Source organism: Pteronotus mesoamericanus, unplaced genomic scaffold (genome assembly GCF_021234165.1).
Source record: "Pteronotus mesoamericanus isolate MK-2021 breed Mesoamerican mustached bat unplaced genomic scaffold, CSHL_Meso_final contig_40, whole genome shotgun sequence".
NCBI classification, from domain to species: domain Eukaryota; kingdom Metazoa; phylum Chordata; class Mammalia; order Chiroptera; family Mormoopidae; genus Pteronotus; species Pteronotus mesoamericanus.
In genome coordinates, this window is record NW_026555150.1 from 7104902 (window position 1) to 7116090 (window position 11189).

The 11189-nt window shown below is 35.1% G+C and overlaps 1 non-coding gene across 1 annotated transcript; it reads right to left on the minus strand.

Annotated features, from left to right (window-relative positions):
- Positions 1-793: 793 nt before the first annotated feature.
- On the minus strand, positions 794-899 carry LOC129073390 (U6 spliceosomal RNA). Its single transcript, XR_008529434.1, has one exon. It is a non-coding gene; the product is annotated as a U6 spliceosomal RNA (small nuclear RNA).
- Between the last annotated feature and the right edge of the window lie 10290 nt (positions 900-11189).

Consider the following 11189-nt stretch of genomic DNA (forward strand, 5'->3'; position numbering starts at 1 on the left):
TTCATTTGCCGTAAGTATAAACAATAGAGGAATTATTACATTCCTCTAAATGTAGCACAAAAGTGTTGATAATTCAACACACTGTGTATATACGTGTATTTTACCCACATATGATAAGAAGCAAAAACTAAAATCAACATTACCTATCCAAAGGACTATCAAGTGATGGACAACTTCCTGAGCCAGAATTTTCAGGGCTGCTTAAAAATAATGGGTCCAGCATCTAGATAAACACAGTTTCACCATTTGATGTTATATAACCAGATGTTACTGTTTTTTTGAGAAACAGCTTTATTAAGATACAAATCATGTAACATAAAATTCACCCATTTAAAGTGTATTATTTAATGGTTTTTAGTATACTGAGAATTATACAATGTTCACAACGATCTTAGAACATTTTCAGTACCCTAAAAAGAAACCCCATACCCAACAGCAGTCACCCTCCCCTGCAGAGTTTCTCATTTTTAAATGTTTAAAATGCAGCTGTCCCTTATAGGTAGGCTATAACTTCAAAATTTCCTAAGAGAAAAATATTGCTTCTCTATGGACTGTTAGCTAAACAATTAAAAGCTAAAAAATTTCAAATAATTTTGCTTACTGTAAACTGAACAAAGGACCCACTCAAATGAGACTAATACCATCATGACTGCTACATTACTAGAAAATGAAAACTGCAGTAGTAAGCAGCCAATGTAATGTTAAGGAAACAACAGGAACTCCATGGAAATACTTCAATATTACTAAACGTTTAATAACATTTTTTCTATTTTGTTTGTTCATTAGACTCCACAAAAATATGAAATGCTTTATGAATCCGCATGTCATCCTTGTGCAGGGGCCATGCTAATCTTTTCTCATGGTTCCAATTTTAGTCTATGTATTGCTGAAATGAGAACTTAATTTTTTAAATATTTTAGAAAGTTGACAAACCTTACATTCACAAAGTTAAATATTTGTAGTTTTACTATATCTTTCAAACATTAATTTAAAAATCTAAATATTAACCCCAGGATTGCAAATACATGCTTTCATTCATTTAAGGGTGGGCAATGTAAGATAATCAGTCTTATTCCAGTTTTCTTTATGCATGAGTGGATACAGGCATGTGTAAATTAGTGGGCATTTTCTTACATTTTTTACTATTTTGTTCACTTAAGGAAGATAAGCGGTTAGAGAAGAGGTGTACACACACACACACACACACACACACACACACACACACACACCACCCCGCCCCCCCAAAACACACCAACCTTGACAACATCCCTTTAAATAAAATGAAAAACCATATCCAACTTATGCTTGCTTGGTCCATGCTCTCTGGAATAAACTCTCCTTGGCTGTTGATACTGGTGAATGACCCATTGCGGGCAACCTGATGTAATTCATCTGGAATGTATCCTGGGGGAGGGGAGCTTTGATCTCTACTAGTGGTACCTCAAAGAAGAATATTATATGATTTTATAAATATAAGCATGGAATCAATTTTTGTTTTAATTAAATATACACACAGAATTTCTGAACTACAATACCAACAATTTTAGAAACTGACACCCAGTTTTTATTAAGTCTTATCAAAACATTCATGTCTGTAAAAATTCAAATATTTTATACTCTTCTAAACTTCCACCCTACTATAACAATTAGCCTCACTGTAATATTAATTTCGATTTATTAGGTGGTATGTTCTTCTGACCGATGCCAACTGCATTGTGGCGCTGACAATAATACAATAAAGATTTTTAGATAAATGAAAAAAAAAAGAAAAGAAAATTTTGCCCTGACTGGCGTGGCTCAGTGGACTGAGCCCTGGCCTGTGAACCAAAGGGTTGCCAGTTTGATTCCCAGTCATGGCACTGGCTGGGTTGCAGGCCAGGTCACTAGTAGGGGGTGTGGGAGAGGCAACCACACATTGATATTTCTCTCCCTCTCTTTCTCCCTCCCTTCCCCTCTGTCTAAAAATAAATAAATAAGTTTTTTTTAAAAGAAAAGAAAATTTTGTGTATTTAGAAAACAGTTTGGAACAGTCAACTGATACAGCAATTTTGGTAAACATTGTTAAGAATTGATTGGATAAACATGGATGTTACTATGTCTAAAACAATAGTCTGTTGATACATCATATTATCCCATTAATACATAAAAATGTTGTTTGAATATTTCACTTGGTTGTGTTTCTAAAATGTGCCCAAGACTATATGATCTTCCTCAACTGTCAATGGGCTCTATTATGACAAACTATATTATATCATAGTGTACACAATTTGAGATAAAAAGATACAGATGACTCTGTCATCCTTTAAAATTTGTACCATGAATTAGGTTTTTCACTTTTCTCTTTTTCACTATTTTCTTCTTATTTTTAAAACACAACTACTGAACATGTAATAACATAGCATTACTCTTAAGACACACACCGTCCCATTTACTCTACATGAACAGGTATTGAATGCCACCAGACCTGCGGTGAGTGACTTTTTGCTCCACATTTAATCCCAGCAAGTGTCCTTTTCACACAGCAAGGGATAGTAGACTTTCAATCTATTAAAAGCATACTTTCCAAAGAAATTTGCAAGAACAATTGTAATAACTAGTGGAAATTATCCAGTAAAATAATAGTAAAGCTATAAGCAGGAACCACAGGTCTAAACATTGTTTCTCAACATGGTATGTGGGACTCTTCAGTTGAGACATAAGAACAAATCTTAATACAAAAATACAAATATGAATTGGAAACATCAAGTAAGAGATGAATATATCTCAAGAAAACATTAACAAAGTAGAGCATTTTATTAATTTAGTGCTTATTCTTCATGTTGACAAATTTAGGATGCTATATTTGCAAGACAGCATTATGGTAACAGTTATTTTTTTTTTATTTTCTCTCTTGTTTTTTTGCTTCTCCTCCTACATCTTTTTATATTAAAAGCTTTGTGTAAAATGAATGAACAAACCAAGAAAGAGTTAATTATTCATGTATTTTCAATTTCCCACTCACAAGTATCATCCACGGGATGTATTGCATTCCTATTCAATAGTTCAAAGTATTGGACAGCATAGATCTAAAAAGTGTACTTACTTAACCATTCCAAGCCAGAAACAGATTAATCTAATCTCTTCCAAATACTTCTCTTTTTTGTTCTAGTTTTCCCATAACTCACCTCCTTAATAGTTTATTTAAACTTTTAAAAATTTAGATAATAGTATATTAACATAGTTGTGTGAAATAAAGCATGTATGCTTTACCCAATATCCTCCAAAAATAATACCTTGCAAAACTATGCTACAATATCAAAACCAGTATATATGTTCAAGTATATGCTCAAGTATATTTTTATGACAAATAGCTCACACACTTACTATATGTATTATAGAATATCAGAGTTGCATTTACTGAGGAACATTATGCTGAACATAATGTTTTAGTTTGCTAGTATCTTCTTAAAACATAATAGATTTAGGGTTATGTTTGAGTTTAAGAATTAGAGTTAAGATTAACTTTAGTTTTAAGGAGAAGGTTGAGGTTGAGGTTACAATAAGGATTTGTTTTCAAGTTGAGATTAATTTATAGGATGGCATTAATGTTAGAGTCATTGTTAGGTATCAACCTGTGGAGAGAGTGAGTTACCTTTATGTGTTAGAATTTGTTTAGGGTTATACTACTTATGTGAACATTAGTGTTGATGTTATATCGAGCTTATGGTTCAGTTTGGGTGGAAGTTAAGATTAGGGTTATTATTTTGGCTAGTGTGAGAATTCAAATTGTGACAATGATTATGATTCAATCTAGGGTTTGATTTAAGTTCAGGATTAAATTTAAGTTCAGTGTTAAGTTAGTGGAGAGACTTTAAATTAGTGTTTGGTATGAAGTTAGGATAGGCTTAGCTTTAAGGTTCTTAAGTAGCCACTTGCAAAAAGAATAAAACACTGTTATTCAGGAATGTATGTATATTTTTTAAAATAGATACTTGCAAACTATATTTGCCAAGATGCTCCCCAAGTATATGGCATTATAAGATTTAAAAAAGACAACAGCATTCCACACAACACACAATAGGTTCAACAAAATACTCTCTCATTTTCTGGGGTGGCATTGGTACAGAAAACAATACAGGTTTATTTTTTTTAATTTATTTTATTTTTTAAAGTTTTTATTTATTTACTTTTAGAGAGGGGAAGAGAAGGAAACATTAATGTGTGGTTGCCTCTCACACACCCACTACTGGGGACCTGACCTGCAACACAGGCATGTGCCCTGACTGGAAATTAAACCTGCGACCCTTTGGTTTGCAAGTTGACACTGAATCCACGGAGCCACACCAGCCAGGGCAGAAAACCGTGCAGGTTTCAAGGATATAATTCAACAAAACATCATCTGCACACCCCATCATGTGCCCATTGCAAAGTCTCTTCCTATACCTATGTATCACCTGTTGGCCAATCTCTACCTACTCATACCTCCTTTCCCCCTGGATGTCACCACTTTTGTCTGTGTCTATGTGTTACTCTCTTCACATCCTTTCACCCAGCCTCTTAACATCCCTCCCCTCTGACAGTTGTCAGTCTGTTACATGTATCCATGCCTCTGTTCCTATTTAATTTGCCAGTTAATTTGTCAGTTTACTTTGTTCATTAAGTTCTACATAAAAGTGAGTTCATATGGTATTTGCGTTTCTGACTGATGTATTTCGCTTACCATGCTAATCACCAGGTCCATCCATGGTGTACCAAAAGGTAAGATTTCCTTTTATTTTTCATGGCCAAGTAGTATTCTATTGTGTAAATATATCACAACATTTTATTCATTCATCTACTGATGAACACTTAGGCTATTTCCATACCCTGGCTATTGTACATAACATTGTAATGAACATATGGGTGCATTGATTATTTTAAACTATTGTATTGGGTTTCTTCAGATAAATTCTCGAAAGTGGCATCACTGGGTCAAAAGACAGTTTCATTTTTATTTTATGTTTTACTTTATTTTTTCTTTTAATTGAATTAATTGGAGTAACATCAATTGATACAATTTTGCAAGATTCAGGTGTAAAATTCTATAATACATCATCTGTATATTGTATCGTATGCTCAGCCTCCCAAATCATGTCTCCATACATCACAAATTATCCCCCTTACAAACTCTTCTACCCACACCACTTTCCCCCTGGTAAGGCAGTTCTGTTTTTAAGATTTTGAAATAAATCCACACTATTTTCCACAGTAGCTACACCAGTCTGTATTCTCACCAACAGTGAATGAGACATCCTCACTAGCACTTGTTGTTTGTGGATTTGTTAGTGATAGCCATTCTGACAAACATGAGGTGACATCTTATTGTGGTTTTAATTTGCAACTCTGATAATTTGTGACATTCAGCATTTTTTCATAGGTCTATTAACCTTCCGTATGTCCTCTTTAGAGAAATTTCCATTCAGGTCCTTTGCCCATTTTTCAGTTGGGTTGTTTGTCTTCTTGGTGTTCAGTTGCTTAAGTTTTTCATATATTTTGGAAATAAACCCCTTATCAGATGTATCATTGGCAAATACAATCTCCCATTCAGATAGTTCCCTTTTCATTTTGTTGATGGATTATTTTGCTGTGCAAAAGCTTTTAGTTTGATGTAGTCCCATAGGTTTGTTTTTTCTTTTATTTCCTTTGCGAAAGAAGATACCTGAGCAAAAATATTGCCATGAGAAATGCCTGAAATTTGTCTGAGTGTTTTCTTCTAGGATTTTTATGATTTTGCAACTTACATTTAAGTATTTAATTCATTTTGAGTTTATTCTGTATAATATCATGAAATTTAGTAGTCTAGTTTTAATTTTTCCCAATACAATTTATTAAAGAAACTATCCCACTGTATGTTTTTACCTCCTTTGTAAAATATTAATTGACCATAAAGTTGTGAGTTTATATCTGTGCTCATTGTTCTGTTCCATTGGTCTGCATGCCTGTTCTTGTGCCAACACCATGCTGTTTTGATTACTATGGTCTTGTAGCATAGTTTGATATCAGGTAGTATACCTCTAACTTTGTACGTCTCTCTCAAGATTGCCATTTTCAAGCTATTCAGAGTCGTTTGTGGCTCCATATATGAGATCTTTTCAGAAAAAAATCCAACCATTTTTAATATAATGAGAATGGTTTCCATGACATCAATGTAACCTGGCAGTCAAGGAGAGTGGACTGGAATGCACATGTGTGAACAAAGATGACTTCACATCTGGGGGTGGTTGACATTCAGTGAGCATATGTACTGTGTAACCCTATTACATTCAAAATGACTGAATGAGTAGAGTAATGCATCTGCATGTAATTTTCTGTTAAGCTTGAACATTCCTCTAAAGAAACTATTCGGATGACTCAGAAGGCCACAGCTATGGGCATCTGGTGATTGGCAGCTTCATCACACAACATGCCCGCTCATGCATCATGTCTCATGCAGAGTTTTTTGACAAAATACCAAATCACCCAGGTGACTCAGCTCCCCTAAAGCCTAGATTTAGCACCCTGCAACTTCTGGTTTTTCCCAAAGCTAAAATCACCTTTGAAAGGAAAGAGATTTCAGATCGTCGATGAGCTTCAGAAAAATATGATCGGGCAGCTGATGGCGATTGGGAGAGCTGTCTGAGGTCCTAAGATGTCTACTTTGAAGGGGACTGAGGTGTCATTGTCCTATGTACAATGTTTCTTGTATCTTCTTCAATAAATGTCTCCATTTTCAACAGTACATGACTGGATTCTTTCTGGACAAACCTCAAATAGAACACTTCTTTGACCACAAATATCCCTAATGTTACCCTTTAATAGGCAAACATGCATACTCCTTTTACCCTACTGTAATATCTGATAGTCAGTTTCCATTTTTATATCATTGTATTTTCAAGAATGTTATATGGAGATGTGAGAGAAAATGGCAAAGTAGGGAACTCTGCAATTCTTCCTATTCTTAAAACTAATGAGAAAACAAAGCAAAGAATGAGAATTATCTTTTCTTGAAGTTAACCAAAACCTTGCAGAAAGCCAACAGCTTACAGCAACCTACCTTTATTAAAAATTTATTTATTTCCTTTTTTAAAATTTTTTATTTAAAAAAAATTCAAAAATTTTAAATTTTTCACATACATTTGTCTCCATTTACCTATCAACACTTTCCCCTGCTGCACCCACTCCCACCTCCCCCAATCAATCCTTCCCCACCTTGGCTTCATCCATGTGCCCTTCACACCTTTTCCTTGATCTGACCCTTCCTGTTCCCCTGCCTGTGACCTTCTTCTCCTTCCTTCCCTCCTATCTCCATCAGTTTCTTCTTCTTTTCAATGCTTCTGGTCATATTTTTCTTGCCTGCTTGCTTTGCTGATTAGGATATGCTTATAGGTGAGAGCATATGGTATTTGTCTTTCAACACCTGACTTATCTTACTTAGCATAATGCTCTCCAGTTCCATCCATGCTTTCGGGAAAGATAGTAGCTCTTTTTTTCTTTCTTCTGTGTAGTATTCCATTGTGTAAATGTAACATTGCTCTTTGATCCACTCATTTACTGATGGGCACTGAGGTTGCTTCCAGCACAGCTATTGTAAATTTGGCTGCTATGAACGTTGGGGTGCATAGTTTCTTTTGAATCGGTGTTTTGGGATTCTTAGGGTATAATCCCAGCAGTGGAATTGCTGGGTCAAAAGACAGTTCTATTTTTAGCTTCTTGAGGAAATTCCAAACTGTTTTCCACAGTGGCTGCACGAGTCTGCATTCCCACCAACAGTGGACTAGGGTTCCCTTTTCTCCACAAACTCACTAGCACCCATTGTTTGTTGATTTATTTATGATGGCCATTCTTTTTTTTTTTTAATTTTTGTATCCTTATTTTTTTTATTTTTTTAAATTTATAAATCAGCTTTATTCTATTACAGTTGTCTCAATTTTTATCCCTTTACCCCCTTTCACCCATCCCACCCCCACCCCCCACTCCCATAGTCAATTTCCACTCTGTTGTCTATGTCCATGGGTCATTCATACATGTTCTTTATCTAGTCTCCTCCCCTTCTTTCCACCATTTTCCTCCCTCCCCATCTCCTCTGATGGCCATTCTGACCACTGTGAAATGGTATCTCATTGTGGTTTTAAGTTGCATTTCTCTGATGGCTACTGATGCTAAGCATCCTTTCATATGTCTCAGGGCTTTGTGTATGTCCTCCTTGGAGAAGTGTCTGTTGAGGTCCTTTGCCCATTTTCTAATTGGATTGTCTTCCTGTAGTGGGGTCGTGTGAGTTCTGTATATATTTTGGAGATCAAACCCCTGTCTGAGGTATCACCGACAAATATATCTTTCATTTTGCTGATGTTTGCTTTAGCCATGCAGAAGCTTCTTATTTTGATGAAGTCCCATTTGTTTATATTTTCCTTTATGCCCCTTGCTCTAGGGGACATAACGGTGAAAATATTGCTACATGGGATATCTGAGAGTTTCCTGCCCAGGTTCTCCTCTAGGACTTTTATGGTGTCATGAATTATATTTAAGGCTTTTTTCTACCTCAAGTTTATTTTTGTGTGTGGTGTTATTTGGTGGTCGAATCTCAAGTTTTTGCATATAGCTGTCTGGCTCTCCCAACACCATTTATTAAAGAGGTTATTTTTATTCCATTTTATGCTTCTGCACATTTTGTTGAATATTAACTGACCATAGAGACTTGGGTTTATTTCTGTGTTCTCTATTTGTTCCATTGATTTATGTGTCTGTTCTTATGCAAGTACCAGACTGTATTGATTACAGTGGCCTTGTAATATAGTTTGATGTCAGGTATTGTGATCCCTCCTACTTTGTTCTTTCTCAAAACTGCAGCAATCTATAGATTGCTTTGTATAATATTGACATTTTCATGATGTTAATTCTTTCAATCCATGAACAGAGTACATGCTTCCATTTATTTGTGTCTTCCTGAATTTCTTTCTTCAGTGTTCTATAGTTTTCTGCATACAGGTATTTTACGTCCTTGGTTAGGTTTATTCCTGGGTACTTTATTTTTATTGTTGTGATAGCTAAGGGGACTTTTTCCTGATCTTCGATTCTGATATTTCTGAATATTGACTTTGCATCCTGCTGTTTTGCCAAATTCATTTATTAGGTCGAGTAGTTTCTTGGAGGAGTCTATGGCATTTTCCATGTACGCTATCATATCATCTGCAAACAATGATAGTTTTACTTTCTCCTTTCAAATTTGAATGACTTTTATTTATTTTTCTTGTCTGATCACTGTGGCACGGACTCCCATTACTACGTTGAATAGAAGTGGTGAAAGCAGACATCCTTGTCTTATTCCTAATCTCAGTAGGAAAGATTTTAGTTTTTGTCCATGAAGTATGAAGTTGGCTGTAAGTTTTTCATATATGGCCTTTATTATATTGAGGTATGCCCCCTTTTTTCCCACTTTGCTGAGTGTTTTTATCATAAATGGGTGCTGTACCTTCTAACATGGTTTTTCTGCATCCACTGATATGATCATGTGGCTTTTGTCTTTTCTTTTGTTTATGTGATGTATTAAATTTATTGATTTGCAGATATTGACCCATCCTTGCATCCCTGGGATGAATCCCACTTGATCATGATGCATGATCTTCCTAATGTTTTGCTGGATGTGGTTTGTCAATATTCTGTTGAGGATTTTAGTGTCTATGTTCATTAGCAATATTAGTCTATAGTTTTCTTTCTATGTTGTGTCTTTATCTGGTTTTGGGATCAGGATGACTCTGGACTCATAAAAAAAGTTTGGGAGTCTCCTCTCTTCTTGGGTTTTTTAGAATAGTCTGAGAAGAACAGGGATTAGCTCTTCTGTAAATGTTTTGTAAAATTCTCCTGTGAAACCATCCAGTCCAGGGCTTTTGAGTGCTGAGAGTTTTTTGATTACTGCTTCAATTTCCCCAGCTGTTATTGGTCTGTTCAGGCTTTCTGCTTCTTCTTCATTTAGTTTTGGAAGGTTATATTTTCCTAGAAATTTGTCCATTTCATGGAAGTTTTCAATTTTTTCACATATAATTTTTCATAGTAATTTCTTACAATCCTTCATATTTCTGTAGTATCAGCCGTTATTTCTCCTCTATCAGTTCTGATATTATTTACTTGGGTCCTCTCCCTTTTTTCTTGATGAGTCCGCTTAAAGACTTGTTGATTTTGTTTATCTCTTCAAAGAACTAGATCCTCGATCGGTTTATCCTTTGAATTGTTCTTTTAGTCTCGATGTCATTCAATTCTGTTCTGATCTTGATTATTTCCTTCCTCCTACTCACTCTGGGCTTTTTTTCATTGTTGTTGCTCCAGTTCTTGAAGCTGGAGGGTTAGGTCATTTATTTGAAATGTTTCAATCTTTTTTAGGTAGGCCTATATTGCTATGAACTTCCCTCTGAGGACCGCCTTCACTGTATCTCATAGGTTTGGACTGTTTCTGTTCATTTTCATTTGTTTCCAGAAACTTTTTGATTTCTACTGTGATATTATTAACTCATTCATTGGTTAATAGTGTGCTATTCAATCTCCATGAGTTTGAATGTTTTTGAGTTTTTTATTTGAGGTTGATTTCTCATTTCAAGCCCTTCTGGTCCAAGAAAATGTTTGTTATTATTTCCATTTTCCTGAATTTGCTGAGTCTTGTTTTGTGTCCTATATTGTGGTCTACCTTTGAAAATATTCTGTGTACATTTGAAAAGACTGTGTATTTTGTTTCTTTGGCATATGGCAGTGAAGTCCTTTTGATCTAATGTGTCATTCAGTTCCACAATATCCTTGTTGGTGTTTTGTTTGTAAGATCTATACATTGTTGACAGTGTGCTGGTAAAATCTCCTACTATCAGTGTGTTGCTGTCTATATCTTTCTTGAAGTCCTCCATGATTTTCCTTACATATTTGGCTGCTCCTATATTGGGTGCATATACGTTTACAATGTTTATATCTTTTGATGGATTCTTCCCTTGAGTATTATAAAGTGTCCTTCTGGATCTCTTTTTATGGCCTTTGTTTTGAAATCTGTTTTGTTTGATATAAGTATTGCTACCCTGCTTTTTTTTTTTTCCTGTCCATTTGCTTGGAATATTTTTTTCCCATCCCTTTACTTTCAGTCTGTGTATGTCCTTTGTTCTGAGGTGGGTCTCTTGTAGGCAGCATGTGTGTGGGTCATGTTTTCTTATCCATTCCCT